Raw genomic sequence first — 19,307 nt, 5'->3', positions numbered from 1 at the left:
CATGCTCCACTACCTAAGGTGATTTTTTTTGGAGCTGGCATTTTCCTTTAAATTGTCATCCAAGACCCAGTCAATGTTTCATAGAAAAATTGAGGCCCGAGCTAGCATTGTTGGAAATTTTATATGGTAAAACAAAAACACTATAAGCCTTGAAATGGTAAGTTTCTTGGACTTGAAATATAACTTTACTTTAAAAAAAAAACTGTCTCTCCGGCCCCATCGTGTCAAAGCAGTGTCTGTTTTGTGGACTGCAAGCGGTGGATCTGCAAAGCCGTGTGCATCAGCCATGTGCACCCTGCATCATGATGAGGACCCATTGACTTCAATGATTCCATGATCCTGTCACGGCTGAGGATGAGGAAAACCCTCAGCCGTGCGATGACTAAAGATGCTGGTCTTGCAAGGCCAGGACAGGAATCAGGGAGCAGGTCACCTCCTAATACGTCCCTAATTCTGACCCTGTCTCCTAGCCGTATGAGCCAACCCTAATGGTAGGAGGGCTCATACTCTGGAAACTAAGGTTCCTACTAGCCCTCAGGGTGGCCCTGGACTAGGAGCAGAGTAAGACGACCTGTTCCTCCTAGATACGGATGAACAGGAGTCTCACTGGCCAAGCTACAAAGAAAGGGGAACATAAATAGCTTATGGCAATGGCAGGTAAATGAAACAAGAACAACACCTACCTGCCACAGACACACAGCCTGGAACCCATGTACAAGTGCTGCTGTCCACAACAACATAAACGGACACAGCACACACCACACATCACACAGGAACCCAGGACCATAAGCTGCAATAAACAAAGGACCAAAGAAACATCTTCAATACATCATACATAACGTAAATTTATGACCACAAGGGTGGCCCTCACTGGCAGATGGTATAAGGGACCAGGAGGATACCTCCAGCTTACTACAAGGATGGAGTATCCCTCAGCTTCAGGCCTCCACAGAGGCTTTATAGCCCAAAGTGGCCACACCCACACAGACACACACTGGAGAGGGAATTAACCCTTCCAACACCAATCAGGGAGTGAAACCACTTAAAGGGGAATACACACGTAATAATCACACTGCAGCTGTTACCGCCGGCAACGACATGCGTGGCCACCATGTCCTGGGGAACAGCCAGAAGGCCGAGACACTGCCACCACATGTACACAAAACCAGACGTTGCCACGGACAACCGCAAGTGAAGGAAAGACTCGCAATACAGACATACAACAACCTCGTGCACAACAAACAAGGAAAGTGCACACATACAAGGGGAGGTTGTCCTGTGCTACCGCATGCCCTTCACAGCAAGCTGCCTAGCAAAAGCTCGGGCTGCTATACTGCGAACACAAACATGTTGCCAGCAGCAACCACATGTGAGGCAACATACCAGCAGTCCTCACCATGTGGTTGACAACAGACCAAACCTGCAAGCAACTGCATGCGGGGGAGTCAGGACCATGAACCTGGTCGTGACAGATCCACAAGATGCAGCAAAAGTAGGACATGTTGTATCTTTAGCGGCACAGAGGTACGGACCTTCGCTGCTGGTGTGATGATCTGCGGAGCCATCGCAAGCGATAGTTGGTCTGCCCTAGTAGGGATAAAATGGACACTAACAGCTCAGGGATATGTGCAGAACATCCTGCAGCTACATGTGTTCCTTTCATGGCAGGGCTTCCAACTGGCATCTTTCAGCAGGATAATGCTTTGCCACGCACAGCATGGGTTCTCTTTCAGATTGTAACACCTCCTTGGCCTCCTTTGCCAGATTTATTGCCAATCAAGTATTTATTGGACCAGCTGGGATGCCAGCTTCAGCAACCCATGAGTGTGCAGGATCTACAGGTCCTGCTGCAACATCTGGGGGCAAATGTGCGGTAGGATACCCTACGGAACCTGTATGTATGCTTCTATGCCCAACTGTATCTCATCTTGTATCCAGGCTACAGGAGGCCCATTAGGGTCCTATAGCCTCCTTTCTATTGTACCGTTTTTCCCTAATAAATTTCTCCTTTCGCTCTAATACTGTAATCACATACATATCTTATCATTACATCACACATAAAAAGTTGCATTTGAGTCCAACAACTCTATTATTTATTCTGTCAATTAATGCATATATGTATATAATAATTATTTTTTCATGTATAACCAGGGAATCAGTAGGTTCTATTCACAAAGTAAAAGAAAGCTAATGTGGGATAGAAGAGAAACTCAAGCATTTTTTTGTTGTTGAAATATCATCACATCTCCTTCATGTGAACCAGATGTGTGTCAAACTAGGAGCAGTGATATATGCATTCAGCATATTGTATAATGAAACCCCATGAAATATTAAAAACAAACATTTAAAATGCACCATGCTTGAGAATAATTGCATTTATCTTGCTTCTCTTGAGTAGAGTCATTAAATGCATTTGCATATCTTAAGCACAGTCTGCGCGGTTCTCCGTTTTGGTTAACTTCGAGTTATATTCATATCTACTTACTAGTGATAGCTGGAAAACACCCTCTACAGACGAATAAGACTGGGTTTGGTGCTTTCAGCATAGCAGTAAGATGACATGTATGAAGATGTATAATCTAAACACAGAGAGGAAATGTATATTAATATCTAAATGAAACTGTACTTCTGGCACACAGCTGATTTGGCTGGGGGAAGCATCATCAAGCCTTGCAGATAAATAAAATTACATGGTATACATGGCCAGCTCCGACACACTAGAGCATGAGTCACTCTTCCAAAATAGATCTCTGGATCTTAAAGATGGATCTGAGTGGGGCATCCAGATGACATAATAAGACACTTTGACCTAAAGAGGACCTGTTACCTCTCTTGTCATTGTTAGTAATTAACTTCATTCCCCTAGTAAGAATTCTGGAGCATATTTTCATTTAACTTCATGTTGTGCCATTCCTATTTTATTTCTTATAGAAGTGTATTAATGAAGGACTCTGCAATGAAGAGCTATCTGGGTGTTGCAATCACTCTACCTGTTCACTCCTGCTACCATATCACCAGCAGGAACCACTCAGGGTGAACTAGCTTCAGTTGCTGAGTGGTATCACCCTTATTGGGGTGGCTATTCTGCTGTAGGCAGGCTCTACTTAGTGATGGGATGTTTCAAAGTAAGAACTCCATACCCTGATTCCTGCTTTACTAGGTTCCCATTAGGTGTCTATAAATATAGAGCAGTTGTTGTTGGCTTTATTATAATTTTTGTTATTAGTATAATTATTAATAATAAAAAATAATTAAAATATGTCTCTCCCTACCAGTTGCAATGACAACCCATGTTGTCATATAAATTAAGCAAAATGCTAAAATATGATAAATCACATCCATATTCTTTGAAATTTAGTTTCCAGTTCCGAGTCTACTTGTTATAATGATAAGCATTTCAATCTATATTTACACAGTTGCATCATAATAGGCCACTTGAAACCTTCTTTGAAATAAGAAAAGTAAGAAATAAAAGGTAAAGGAAAAACGGGGTAGAAAATGTTGACTGATTAAATCTTTTTTGGCAATGATAGCATGTCAAGTTGGGACAGAAAATGGAAAGTGTCTGGGACGAGAACAGGGTTAGAATGGTGGCACTTGGGGATAATCAGTGCTTTTTTTATGTTTAACATTTGAATCTTTTTTCAAATTCTCCCCAGAAACCCCATTTAAAGCATTTTCCATTAAGATTGTGTCCATAAGCATAAGCTCTGTTAGGGCATACATCATTGAAAGGGATGGATCTTCTTAGGACCTCATTTAGCTGTAAAGAGCACCTGAGAAATCTATGAATTTACGAATTTATGAATTTACATGGGCGCCATGTAATATCAAATTTTTCTTGTAGCCCCCTGCAGCTTCTACTAACAATAACATCCGTTGGCTGGGAGTTTCAGTTGCCATACCCACACCAGTGACACAAACACCAATCAGAGAAATGGTTCTCATCTGAACAAGACAGACACTGTTTTAGATTTAAAAAAAAGAAGCTAAGATGATTTTAAATGTATAGAGGATTTACGTCAAAACTGTGAAGTAATAATATGCCATGTATTTAAAATGTTTTCTTACAGAATAAATGATCATGTACAGCTTAAATCATTTATGCTACCCTAACAGATTTGACCAAGGAGTGATTACCAACTCTCAATAAATCTGATTCAAATAACATAATGTATGTAAAAAATATTAGATTAATAGAAAAGATTCAAAGTTAATACAATAGAAAAGATTAATAGAAAAAAATGTTACAGGTGTATATAAATGTATTTCAGGGCCGGTCTAGTCCTTTCCTCAAGACCTAGGTAATATCGGCCATGGAACAAATTAAATACGCCTTTTATACCTTTGTAAAATACAAATTTGTATACACCTTTTATACACGTATACTTTTTTTTTACACCTTTTTGCCTTTTTGATTTTAATAAAACAACTTTATTTGAATCACATGTTTCACAAAAACAAAAAGCACCACAAGCAACAGTCTCTTTGTTGACAGTGTTCATTGGAAATGTCAGGGTATTTGCTTTTGTCTTACTTATTTGTCCTACTTTTGTTCTACAGGCAACTTTAACCGAAATAATTTTCTATAGTTTTGGGTAGTATCTGTCAGTCCACCTAGTCTTGCCAATACAATGTTATCACAACAGGCAGCAGGCCAATACTACTAATGAACGCATACCAAGCTGAAGACTACTGCATGCTTCACATTATATAATCACAAACCAAACTGTTGATTGCATAAAAAAAACATTCAGAGCTATGGAGAATTCAATAGCACAACATTTCCTAAACATTGCCGTATGTTCCAAGCAGATTGTTGGAGGTAATGCACCTGATAAAATCAGAGATCTTTTTCCTTTACATAACTATGGCTATCTAATACTTGATTTGAAGTTAGATGTTTGGACCAATGGCTGAACTAATACTTATTTAAACTGTTCCATGATTAAAGATTTTTCATATCATTTTTAGTATCACTTCCTCTACAAAAAATACAAGTCTGAAAGAAAATCTCAAAGTATGGTTTATGTATTTAAATATATTATCTTATACACTGTCGCATTTAACTTTTTTGTTTGTTTTTGTACCTTTTTTACTACAAGACTTTTCTGCGTTACCCTTGTAATGACTAGTGTTGGGCGAGCATGCTTGGCCAAACACCATTTTGACTCGAGTATCGCGATGCTCGGCATATCGCAGTGTGCTCAAGCGCGATACTCGAATCTCCTCCCTGCACGTTTGTTGGCTGCTACTCAGTCAATAAACATGCGGGGAAGTACTGGCATTCACTGTAATTCCGTAGCCATGTTGGTTACTGGCATTACAGTGATTGGCTGGCCGGAAAGCGTCATCGGGTGCTATATGGCTCAGTCTTAGTCAGGGAGAGCTGCAGCAGAAGAGACAGATAGTGTAGGGATAGGAATAGATTTTTTTTTTGGGCAGGGATTAGTCTTGAAAGGAGTTAGAGACCCAAAAGTCATTATTGCTATTGTCACACTACTATTATCTGGCTGCAATATATATTATTAGGGCAACCTGCGCTAAATTAAGTGCAATTATTTGGCCGCTGCTGACAGTGACACAATCTCTGCTACATCTGTTCTGTTACATTTGCGCATCCTAAATATCTGTGACATTCAGCGCAATTGTTTGGCTGCTGTTGACAGCGACATTACCTGCGCTACATCTCCTGTATAACGTTTGCGCATCCCAAATAGCTGTGACATTCAGTGTAATTTTTTTCGCCGCTGGTGACAGCGACATTACCTGCGCTACATCTCCTGTGTAACGTTTGCGCATAATAAATATCTGTGACATTCAGTGTAATTTTTTTGCGCATACACTTAGAACACCTGCGCTACTGTACGTGTGACATACTTGCAAGCATATATACCAGTTAATATGCTCAAGTCGAGCAGTAAGGGACGGGGAAGTAGCCGTGCTGCTGATGGTGCACGCAGAGGCCGTGGTCCAGGGCGCGGTGAAACTGTGCCTGCTGCCAGAGCACAAGAAACACAGTCATCCACGATACCTAGCTTCATGTCCCAGTTTGCTGAGCGGCACAGGACACCACTCTCGAAGTCACACCAGGTCGGTTGGATTGCAGCAGATAATGCTTCCAGTCGGTTAAGCACGACCCTGTCTTCCAAAAGGCCAGTCTCAGTAGCCAAGAGTCTGGTTAAAAGAATCCGCACCCTGATCCTCCTTCCTCCCACATTGGAGAGTCTTGGAAAACAAGTGATCCCACACTCGAATATTCAGAGGAGCTCTTTTCATCGCCATTCCTTGATTTGGCTCTCTCACCAAGCCCACTTGAAGAGGGACATGAGGAGATCTTGTGCACTAATTCCCAAACTCTTGAGCATCCACAGTCAGAAAAAAGATGACTGTGGGGAGCGGCAATTATTGCTTCAAGAGGTGGATGATGATGAGACACAGTTGCCAATAAGTCAACGGCAATTAGTGTCTCAAGAGGTTCATGATGAGGATGAGAGACAGTTGTCAGTAAGTGAGGTTCTTGTTAGGTCAACAAGTCAGGAGGATGACCAGAGTGAGGAAGTGCAAGAGGAAGTGGTGGACAATGAAATCACTGAACCAACCTGGGAAGGTGGCAAGCCGAGCGAGGACAGCAGTACAGAGCGGGAGGGATCCGCAGCACCGCAACAGGCTGAAAGAGGCAGTGGGGTGGCAAAATGTAGAAGGCAGGCCACATCAAACAGGCCCACAACTGTTCCCTGGAGCACCCCCTTGTGGAAATCTCCCTTGCCAAGGAGTAGGTGTTCTGCAGTAAGGTACTTTGTTGAGGAAAGTGCGGGCGATAAAAGAATTGTCATTTGTAACCTGTGCCGTACCAAAATATGCAGGGGCGTGAAAACTTGCAACCTCATCACCACCAGCATGATCCGCCACATGGCATAAAAGCACCCTAATTGGTGGGTTGAATGCTTTGGTCCACAATCAGTGTCTGCAGGTCACACCACTGCCTTCTCTTCCCCTGTGTTACATGCTGGCCACTTCCCTGTCCAAGACGCAGGCCCTGATGCCTCCCACCCTGCACCTGGACCTTCGCAAGAACCATCATCTAGAACATCCACTTTTGTGTGTACAGATGTCCATACCCCAGGCCTTTGAACGAAAGAGCAAATACCCAGCCACCCACCCACAGACTATAGCACTAAATGCGCACCTTTCCAAATTGCTGCCCCTGGAAATGTTGCCATTTAGGCTTGTGGACACTGAGACTTTCTGCAGCCTGATAGCGGTGGCCGTCCCTTGTTACTCAGTCCCCAGCCACCACTATTTTTCCCGGTGTCCCATCCCTGCCTTACACCAGTATGTGTCCCATCACCCGTGCCCTGACCAACACAGTTATTGGGAAGGTCCACTTAACGACTGACACATGGACAAGTGCTTTTAGCCAAGGATGCTACATTTCCCTGACGGCACACTGGGTGAACGTTGTGGAGGTCAGGAGCGAGTCGTACCCAGGTGCTACCGACGCCAAGGATTGAGGGCCTTATTGTCATCAGGATTTCCACCACCACCTACATTAGTGGTTGCAACCCCCCCCCTTCTCCTCCTCCACCTCCTTCTCCACTTCCATCTCTGAATTCTCATCTTGCAGCACCAGTCAATAATCAGTCAGTAGCTGTAAGCAGTGTAGCACTGCAGTGGGGAAGCGGCAACAGGCCGTGCCGAAACTGATATGTTTAGGTGACAAAGAGCACACCGCCGCAGAGCTGTGGCAGGGTATAAGGGACCATACTGAGCTGTGGCTCTCGCAACTCAACCTGCAACCAGGCATGGTTGTGTCTGATTATAGCCATTACTTGGTGGCAGCTTTGGAACTTGGCAAGCTCACACACATACCATGCCTAGCCCACGTGTTCAACTTAGTGGTTCAGCGGTTTCTCAAAACCTACCCTAATTTGCCTGAGCTACTGGTGAAGGTGTGCCGTGTGTGTGCCCATTTCTAAAAGTCATCTACAGCTGCTCCCAGTCTGGCATTGCTGCAGCATCGCTTGCAATTGCCAGCTCACCAACTGTTGTGCGACGTGAGCACGTGCTGGAACTCCATGTTTAACATGTTGGCCAGGCTTTGTGAGCAGCAGAGGACAGTAGTGGAATACCAGCTGCAACATGGTTGCCGCCTTTCCAGTCAGCTTCCGCTCTTCACAAGCGACGAGTGGGCATGGATGTCTGACCTCTGTGAGGTTTTACGCAACTTTGAGGAATCAACACAGATGGTGAGCGGGAATGCCGCTATTATCAGCGTAACCATTCCACTTATGTGTCTACTAAAACACTCGCTGCTCACAATGAATGTGGATGCTTTGTAAGTGGAAGAGGTGGAAATGGGGGAAGACAATACACAGGGTGATAGCCAGACCACCCTCAGTTCGTCTTCTCAGTACGAACTGGATGATAATGAGGAGCAGGAGACGGTTGTCTCCGCTACAGAGGGTAGTACCCATAGCAGGTTTATTCCATCTGTTCAGCATGGATGGGCCGAAGAGTAGTGATGAGCGGCAGGAGCTATATTCGAATTTGCGATATTTCACGAATATTTTGTAGAATATTCGTCATATATTCGCGACTTTCGAGAATTCAAGATTATTTCATTGAATGCGAAATTCGGCAATGTAAAAATCGCGTAATTCGAATTTGTTACGCCAAATACAGGCGTGGGTCACTTTGGCTACATTTATCAAGCTGGTAACAGTTTCCTGAAACTGGAGAAAATGGTTGGCACGGCAAAAAAGTTGAATAGCTTTATATGCAGATAGAGTCAAGTGCTCCAATATAGATGCGATTGAGCTAATCGTCAGTGATTAGAATATTTTTTCGCACTACGTGCAACATCACATTTTAGCAGGTCTGAATACAGAGTACTGATTGGTGCACTAAGTATTGTTGTGAACTTGACATTGCTTCCTTCTCACTGGCCCACAAGCAAGAAGCAGAGAAGAATCATGTGTTCAGATGGAAAAAAATGCTGAATATTCGATATAACAAATTAATAGCACTATATTCTAAATATTTGCGAATTCTCGAAGTGGCGATATTCGCGATAAAAAAATGCTATTCGAATATTCGTGCTTAACACTACCGAAGAGGAGGAAGAGGATGAGTAGATAAAGAGTCATCCACCTGATGAGGACAGCAAAGTCTTGTCTGTTGGGACTTTGGCACACATGGCTAACTTTATGTTATGCTGACTTTCCCGTGACCCTCGCGTTATACGCATTTTGGCCAACACCGATTACTGGTTGTTCACCTTTCTCGACCCCCGCTACAAAGAGAACTTCTCATCTCTCATTCCTGTGGTGGAGAGGACTAGCAAAATTGTGTAATACCAGAAGGTCCTTGTGGAAAAATTGCTCCAAAAACTTCCAGCTGACTACGCTGGCGGCAGAGTACATAGTTCCTTGGGGAACCGAGGAGGGGAGATGAGGGGAACACACAGCAGTTCCAACAGAGGCAGGGCAACACTTTCCAAGGCCTGGGACAGTTTCATGACACCCTGCCAGCACCCTCACCCTGATGCGTGGCCTAGTGTCACAAGGAGGCAAAAGTTTTGGAAGATGGTGAAGGAGTACATAGCAGACCGTGTCAGCATCCTCTCTGATCCATCTGTGCTTTAGAACTATTGGGTGTCCAAGCTGGACACGTGGCACGAACTGGCGCTCTACGCCTTGGAGGTGCTGGCCTGCCCTGCCACCAGTGTTTTGTCAGAGCAGGTATTTAGTGCTGCTGGGGGCATAATAACTGATAAGCGCATCCGCCTGTCAACTGAAAATGCTGACAGGTTGACTCTTATCAAAATAAACAAGGCCTGGATTTCCCCTGACTTCTCTACTCCACCAGAGGAAAGTGGCTTGTGACAAACTCCCCTCTTTTGAGTTTGCCACGAGTACTTGGAGAGGACTACTTGCCAGCCTTTTACCATGTGATTACGGTCCCATGTTGAATGCACCGGTTTTATGCAATGGCTGCATAGTTATATAAGTTCATGTATTTTGCTGTCTTTTGCTACCATGTGGCTAATTGAGTCTTGCCTCTGTCCTTGGGAGATAAGTGGATCACTTCTCAATTGTCTCCAGGACAAAAGACTGTGTAGAACCGGTTTTGGACAGAAAAGCCATGAGTACAGCCAGGCCAAAGAGACTTTTACAAACTTTTGAATTCCTTGTCTAATTCGTGCCGTTTTGGGATGTGTTAAATGTCTATGTGTATTGTAAAGGGTGGGACATTGTATATTTGAGTAAGTGATGTCTGTCCTATTGTCTCCCCGTGTGTATTGGCGATTTCCCTTTGTCCTGAGAGATAATGGAATTACACCTCGGTTGTCTCCAGGTCAGAGGACATTGTGTATTGTCCTGCCTGGGATAATTATGTTAACCATTGTGTACCATAATTATATCACAGGCAGAGGGGAGGATGTTATGTGGGTTGTAACCTTTGTGTTATGGGTTAATGTATGTTTATTGTGGGTGTCTCCCTTGCATGGGAGCAGGGGATAAAAGAAATTGTATGTTTGAGTGCCTGTGTGCTTCCAGTAAACGTTTCCCAGCATTCAGCTTTGGCTCATGTATGGACTTATAGGGCGATACCAGCGATACTGGCGATACCAGCGATACCAGCGATAATAGTGATTTATTGCTCTGGGGATTATTTGGCTGTGCTATTACATGGGAAGAAGGGAATACTAGTCACTTTAAATGTGACTTTTATGGTGTATTGAATACACTCTATTCCCATGCATCCCTTCCACCACAAAAAAGGGTATATGGTTCAATCTTCCCTTTCTCGTTCTCCTCTTCCTCTATCATATCAACATGCTTATTAGGCTGCCCTTGCTCATTATGTTTTAGAGGGTCAGCTCAGCAGCAGACCCTCACCCCTAATGTTTTAGAGGGTTACCAGCAGGCCGTCACCCCTAAGGTTTTAGAGGGTCTGCTCAGCAGCAGGCCCTCGCCCCTAATGTCTTAGAGGGTCACAAGCAGACCCTCACCCCTAATGTTTTAGAGGGTTACCAGCAGGCCGTCACCCCTAAGGTTTTAGATGGTCAGATCAGCAGCAGGCCCTCGTCCCTAATGTTTTAGGGGGTCAGCTCAGCAGCAGACCCTCACCCCTAATGTTTTAGAGGGTCACCAGCAGGCCCTAGCCCATAATGTTTTAGATGGTCAAATCAGCAGCAGGCCCTCGCCCCTAATGTCTTAGAGGGTCACAAGCAGGCCCTTGCTCCTAATGTTTTTGAGGGTCATTAGCAGGCCATCTATCATAATTTTTCAAGGGTGTGTATGATGCCCTCCTTTATGTGTAATAAAGGGTGTATTGGAGTGCCGGCTCCTTGTAATTTTTGGCAGCCCTTTCACTTAGTGCATAGGCTTTATCAGTGTAGAGTCCCACTACCTAAACAATTGTACTACAGTGTGAATGAGGCCCTCCTTTATGTGATATACAGGTTGTATCCGAGTGCCTCTTCCTTGTAAAGTGCAGCACTTGCACTTTATATACAAATAAATATACAGAAAATAATGTTTCCTAACAATTTTTCCTCTAAAATCGATTCTATCTCCGGTTTTGTGCGTATTATTGTTAGTCTGTAAAAGTGGCTTACTACTTGGACAACATCATTTCCAGCAGCAAGACCACAGAGCTGAACTGCAGTTGCCTTTCCCAAGTCCTAAGTATCGCTCATGATACTCAGATTGCATCAGGATTTACAAGAGAGTGGAATTGCACAACAACGGGGCCACAAAAATTAATCATGTACACTAATCTAGAACAAGATCAGAATAACACAATTTGTTTGAGAAGACAGCGGCGCTGGCAGTAGCACCGCTGCCTTCTCGCTGTTTCCCGCAGGCCAATTCAAGTGAATGGGGCTTAGCCGCGCCCAGGGCAGCGATAATAATCATGACGTCAGTGGACCTGTTGGAAACAGCGAGAAGGCCGTGGCGCTACTGCCAGCACTGTTGCCTTCTCAAACAGCTGATCGTTGTGGGGTCGGACCCAGATGTCCTAGATCTGAAGTCGCTTTGCTCGAAATTGTGGATTAATGCTATACCGAGATCCATCTCCATACAGCATTAAATTGTATGGCCTCCAATGAGGCAAAGTCAGTTATTCCTGAAGTCTCACGAGACTTCGGTGAATAACGTCAGTATTTGAATTTTAAACTGGAAGACCATTTTAAAACCTGGATCCGAACTTGGCTTCGGTTCTGATTGGTACCTTGGAACTGAAGCTTGTGTCATGCAACTCCCCTTAAGGGTCCATTCACACCTCCGTATGAACGGGTCCTCCTCCGTTCTGCAATTTTGCGGAATGGGCGTGGACCCATTCATTTTAATGGCGGTTCTGCGGCACCACAAAAAAGATAGAGCATGTCCTATTCTTGTCAGCAGCCATGGACAAGAATAGGCATTTCTATCACAGGGCCGGCCATGTACGGTCCGCAAAATGCGGAATGCACATGGCCGGTGTCAGGTGTTTTTTGCGGATCCGCAATTTGCAGACCGCAAAACACTTGTAGACGTGTGAATGGACCCTTATGGAGGTGTATCCGTTTTGTCTACAATGTTTCTTTAAGAATTTACTAACAGGTGATTTTAGAATAAATGGCGTATTTTCAGCTCATTGTATAGATAAGGATCCTTTTACCTGACAAACAGGACGGTGCCTTGGCCAGTTTGACACGTCTTCATGTTTGTATATCTCTACTAATACAGATGCACAGAAGATCGGGGCAGCTGGTTAAGAAAGTAGCAGCAAATAATAATTATTTCTTCACCACGTTCGTATGGAGCGTTTGCCCAATTTAATAATACTCTATCTTGTTCAGGCTGAACACACTGGTCCCTGCGGAAAAATGGCAGTAATAAATCAATAGCCCAGATGTAATCTTCGGTGTCTAAAATGCAAGGAGATTTTGGAGCATAATGGCACGGGTTGTCTATTGTCATTCAGACATGAGCTGCATCAGAAAAAAAGGCTTGTGGGAACCTGATAAGAGTTGGTCAAAAGTGGGTCATAAATCAAACGTAGGCAGCATTCTGCTGATTTCACACACATGCTCACTGGAAAAAAGTGATAGATCTGCAATTTACTGCTTATCACATCTGCTAGAAGTTTCATAATACCCAAGGCTGACCTTCACTGGGTAAACACGGGCTGACTACCTGCTTCAAATGAAAATATGTATGTATGGCTTTTCTGCTTAATGTAGACAAGAAAATTGCTATGGAAATAGCCATCTAAACAGGGTAATGTGTGGCTGGATGGTTCCTAAACAAATTATTTCTCCGCCTGACGGCAAAGTTCAGTATTTATATCGGAATTGTTTTGTCATCGGTTGGTAATTCATTCACACTATGCAAAAAGAGGGATGGCGGTGGTGAAGGAAATGGCTGGTTTTATGTTTATCCTATTGCATTTCTTATTTGCCGCATATTGCACCCACCTTAACATCGAGATAAACAGCCGCACATAACACTATGGGTTTTATGGTATTATTTGAAACTATTAGAATTTAAAAGACTGAAGTTTGGGCTTTGTTCACATTTCCATTCGGAGCTTGTGTCCAGTTTTTATCACTTCTGATGACTCTAGGACCAATAGGCAGCAATATTCTTTCTGTTAAAAATACAGAAACCTGACAGAACGTATAACAAATCAGCGGGGGCAGTCAGTCACCACTTTGACTCGCGGTGGCACAGTGCCATTTTTGGTAAATGGGCTTTAACGCCTTAAAGGCAATCTTTCTCCCCTATTAACTGCAGTAATACGTGAGTGGTACTGCAGATAAGGAGTCTAGATTACTATTTTTTATTTTCCTACTGTCCCCGATTCCCCAGCTGTCAGTGCTCAGAGATGCACTGAATACACAGTCAGGACTGCAGAGCTGTTCTAATATAATGGAGAGGACTCGTGCGCGCAGGCTCAGCAGTCCTGACAATGTATTTCAACACCGCTCTGACAGCAGGAGAATGGGGAGCAGTAGGAAAATATAAAAAAAATAGTGATCTGGACTCCATATCTGTAGGACTACTGATGTAATACTGTAAATAATGAGCCACTATCGGGGTGACAGATTCCCTTTAATGGCATTTATGACCAGCAATATTTTTTTACGTTTTTTTCTCTCTGCATTTCATGCAGGAGAAATGTTGATATTTTTTGGCATAGTTAAGGGTTAAATATAACTGGCGGTATAAATTATATACCATATTTTTCACCCCATAAGACGCATTTCTCCCCCCCCCCAAAAAGATGGCGAAAAATGCCCCTGCGTCTTATGGGGAGAATACTAATGAGCGCTTCCATTATGGAAGCGCTCATTAGTACCGAAGGACCAGGAAGCTGTGAAGGCTCTGTTCTCACCGCTTTCTGGTCCTCGGCTGTCGGCTGTGCAGTGGCCGCGCACAGTGTGAGGGCACTCTGTGACCTCACGCTGTGCGTGTCAGATCACAGTACAGCCAAAGGAGGAGGAGGAAGAAGAGCACTGGAGCAGAGGAGCGGCAGCATCCGGAGTAGGAGAGGTTAGTGTCTTTTTTATTTTATAAAACATGAGGAAATATGGGGCTGCTGGGGGGTGATCTGAGGCAATATGGAGCTGCTGGGGGCTGATCTGAGGCAATATGGTGCTGCTAGGGGCTGATCTAAGGCAATGGGGGGCCAATATGAGAGGCAATGGGGGCTGCTTGGGGCTTATATTAGAGGCAATAGGGGATGCTGGGGGCTGATATGAAGCAATGGGGACTGCTGGCAGCTAATATGAGAGCCAATGGGGGCTGCTAGGGGCTGATATGAGACTGCTGGGAGCTGATGAGAGGCATGGGGCTCTTATCTGAGGTCTGATTGGGGGTCATTCACATTGGTGTCTGAGCTGAGGTCTGATTGGGGGTCTGATATGAGGTCTTGTTGTGGTCTGATTAAAATTGGGGGTCTGATTGGGGCTGTTAGATAAGGTCTGATTAACATTGGGGGTATGATTGGTGGTCTGAGCTGAGGTCTAATTAAAAAAATAAAATTTTTATTGTCCTTTTCTAAAACCTAGGTGCGTCTTATGGGCTGATGCATCTCATAAGGCAAAAAATGTGGTATGCATTTTCTTTTTTTTAGCTTGTTTAATTTTTACGCTGTTCATATTTCACACAAAATAAGTTGATAATAAATTCTTCAGGTTATGTTGGTCATTTGGATACTTGTGTATTTAATATGTGTATTTTTTTATTTTTTATTCAACACTAAATAATAGTGTTATTTTTTGGGAGGTGTTGCAAATTTTTTTTATTACATATTTATTTATGACAATAAAAAATATTCCATTGTAGGATTACTATTTTATAACTTTTTCAGACTTACTGTATAACGTATTAACTAGGCTTCAGCTAGTTAATACTCATAGAAATAGCAATCAGAACTGGGCTTTGGTACTGGCCGGTACCTCGCTACTAAAGCTCTTTTTTTAATACGCAGATATGCATCCAGTAGGAATTAACTAAGAGATCTAGGTTACCTCTTACTCTTATGGTGCAACACCCTAGGAATGGGGGACTAGGTATTCCTGATCTGTACACATACCATAAAGCGGTAATCGCATTAAGATGCCTAGAATGGTTGAGACCCTACTCTGAACGGTTAGACCTACTTACAGAAGATAATATGTTAAACCTCCCACTCCACTCCATCATTTTCTTGGACCAATCCCTAAAACACGCTAAGGTTCAGACATGCAACATCATGACTAAATATGCTTTGGAAATGTGGAAGAATTCCAAATGGAAAGAGCATCTACTAACTAATTATGTCGCCCTAATGCAGGTTCGAGATGTACTTTGCCACTCCTCACCCCAGTTCTGGGAAACCATATCAGACAGAGCCAAAGCAATTACCACTCCAGTTTTAGCGTTATGCCCAGATAATGATGTTCCAACCTTCGAGGTTCTGGGAAAACACCCTACGGTAGCTTGCCTTTCAAACTTCCAAAAAGCACATTTTATTCATTCTATGAAGTCCCACCTTAAATGTCTTAGTGCATCTTTAGAAAAATCCGCATTTGAAAAAATGGCTTTGCAAGTAAAGGAACCAAAGGGTAAGATATCTAAATTATATAGTCTGCTATTAGCCCTATCGCGCCCAGACAAGTTTCCGTTTATTTCAAAATGGGAGAGCGAGTTGAGTATTCAGTTTTCAGCGAAGGAAATACTTAGTGTTTTGAAGGCTCCCCATGGAGTGTCCAGGTGTGTCAAATTACAAGAGAATAGCTATAAAATACTTACTCAATGGTACTATACACCACAGAGAATTAACCGCATGTTCCCTGAATGTAGCTCAAACTGTTGGAGATGTGAACAAGAAGTAGGCACTCACAGCCATATATGGTGGAGTTGCACTAAGATTACTCCCTACTGGCGGATTATATGTAAGGTCTTATCTGAGATTTGTAAGATGACATTTCCAACCTCTCCAAAGGTGTGTCTCTTTGGGGTGTTCGGGGAGCTCAAGTGCCCTAGTGATACGCAAAAGTTGAGTAAAATTTTACTGGCGGCTTCCAGAATACTCATTGCAGTTTACTGGAAAAGAAGGAGATACCCCCAATAAAACAATGGATCATTAAATGCGATCAATTATACCGCCTTGAACAGATAGCCCACTGGGAAGCCCGAACGCCACACAGATTTGAGGCGATCTGGCAACCTTGGAAGAATTATAGAGGTTTTTCAAACTGAAGGCACTGCTTTAAGGTTATAGTGAATACCAAAGATAGCAATATATTAATTCTCAGGAACAAGCCCTACCACTTGACAACATAATGGAAGCGTCCCCCCCCCCCCCCCATCCCCATTCCCTTTCTTCCCTCGGACCTTCCTAGTCCCTCCTCCCTTTCCCTGTTTTGTTTATTATTCTGAAATCTGTAATCTGATTTTTCTCATTTGACTGTATTATATCAGATGCATTCTTATATTGGCGCCCTTGTAGGGCAAGTAAAGATTGTATGTCCTTACTGTTGTAAAATCAATAAAAACAATTTTAAAACAAACAGTAGGAATTAACTGAATTTTCGCGCGACTTCGGGTGAAACAAACTCGGGTGAAATGTAAGTATTTGAATGAATTGGATCTATACATGCACATAGTGTGCCCAACAGCAGGTTTACTGAAAATTCAGCCCTAGATCTCTTCATAGGTACTTAGGGGTGACTACAGATCACTCCCCCAGCTACAATTAGGTCACTGAGAAACCCAGTGACCCGATCGTAGATGGAGTCCCGTTTGATCATGCCACGGTATGGACGTCAAAGTTTGGCAGTCAAAGTGTTAACAGTCAGGATTGGAGCTTCCTCCAACCCTCGCTTTGAAGCATGATAAGCATGTTAACAATATAACAAAACAATAACAAACATAGGTGCACTCTGCAGTCTCACTAATTCTCAAACTGATTTTAAAATTGAGAGATTAGTCAACATGTCCTACGGTGTAGAACATGTCTAAGCCCGGACACCACGACAAGGTTTCTCAAGTAGCCCGGGACCCTACACTCTCCTACCTGAGCCATATGGGACATGTTGACTAATCTCTCAATTTTAAAATCAGTTTGAGAATTAGTGAGACTGCAGAGTGTACCTATGTTTGTTATTGTTTTGTTATATTGTTATATTAATTATCACATCCACACTTGTTACCTTGTGTAGGATGTCTATTGTGGTACTTGTGGTTCGCCGCGGGCATCCTCCATTGTATGCATTTTGCTGGGGATTGCCATTAGCAACGGGCCACAAGTGCAGGATTTGCTCCCCTATATATATGCACAACTGCATGTGGGTTTGAGCAGCTCCTGCTAATGCCAACCTGTCTTCTTAGTTTGTATATATAGATTCCTGGAGGTGTATAAACTCCTATTTAAATGTGCCTGTTTTCCATCTACAGGTCACATTTAGGTGCACCTGTGAAGCCTGGGCTATATCAGCAAGTCTTGAGTGGGACTCACAGACTCCTCCCTCCTCCCATTGCAAGCATGGCCACATGCTGGAGGTAACTGGTGAGTTGTTTGCGAGTCGGCCTTATGCTCCTGTAATTTGCCCACTGGCTCCTGGTATCGCCCATATGGCTCAGGTAGGAGAGTGTAGGGTCCCGGGCTACTTGAGAAACCTTGTCGTGGTGTCCGGGCTTAGACATGTTCTACACCGTAGGACATGTTGACTAATCTCTCAATTTTAAAATCAGTTTGAGAATTAGTGAGACTGCAGAGTGCACCTATGTTTGTTATTGTTTTGTTATATTGTTATATTAATTATCACATCCACACTTGTTACCTTGTGTAGGATGTCTATTGTGGTACTTGTGGTTCGCCGCGGGCATCCTCCATTGTATGCATTTTGCTGGGGATTGCCATTAGCAACGGGCCACAAGTGCAGGATTTGCTCCCCTATATATATGCACAACTGCATGTGGGTTTGAGCAGCTCCTGCTAATGCCAACCTGTCTTCTTAGTTTGTATATATAGATTCCTGGAGGTGTATAAACTCCTATTTAAATGTGCCTGTTTTCCATCTACAGGTCACATTTAGGTGCACCTGTGAAGCCTGGGCTATATCAGCAAGTCTTGAGTGGGACTCACAGACTCCTCCCTCCTCCCATTGCAAGCATGGCCACATGCTGGAGGTAACTGGTGAGTTGTTTGCGAGTCGGCCTTATGCTCCTGTAATTTGCCCACTGGCTCCTGGTATCGCCCATATGGCTCAGGTAGGAGAGTGTAGGGTCCCGGGCTACTTGAGAAACCTTGTCGTGGTGTCCGGGCTTAGACATGTTCTACACCGTAGGACATGTTGACTAATCTCTCAATTTTAAAATCAGTTTGAGAATTAGTGAGACTGCAGAGTGCACCTATGTTTGTTATTGTTTTGTTATATTGTTATATTAATTATCACATCCACACTTGTTACCTTGTGTAGGATGTCTATTGTGGTACTTGTGGTTCGCCGCGGGCATCCTCCATTGTATGCATTTTGCTGGGGATTGCCATTAGCAACGGGCCACAAGTGCAGGATTTGCTCCCCTATATATATGCACAACTGCATGTGGGTTTGAGCAGCTCCTGCTAATGCCAACCTGTCTTCTTAGTTTGTATATATAGATTCCTGGAGGTGTATAAACTCCTATTTAAATGTGCCTGTTTTCCATCTACAGGTCACATTTAGGTGCACCTGTGAAGCCTGGGCTATATCAGCAAGTCTTGAGTGGGACTCACAGACTCCTCCCTCCTCCCATTGCAAGCATGGCCACATGCTGGAGGTA

The sequence above is a fragment of the Bufo bufo genome, chromosome 4, assembly GCF_905171765.1.
Source record: "Bufo bufo chromosome 4, aBufBuf1.1, whole genome shotgun sequence".
NCBI classification, from domain to species: Eukaryota; Metazoa; Chordata; class Amphibia; order Anura; family Bufonidae; genus Bufo; species Bufo bufo.
This window is presented reverse-complemented; position numbering follows the sequence as displayed.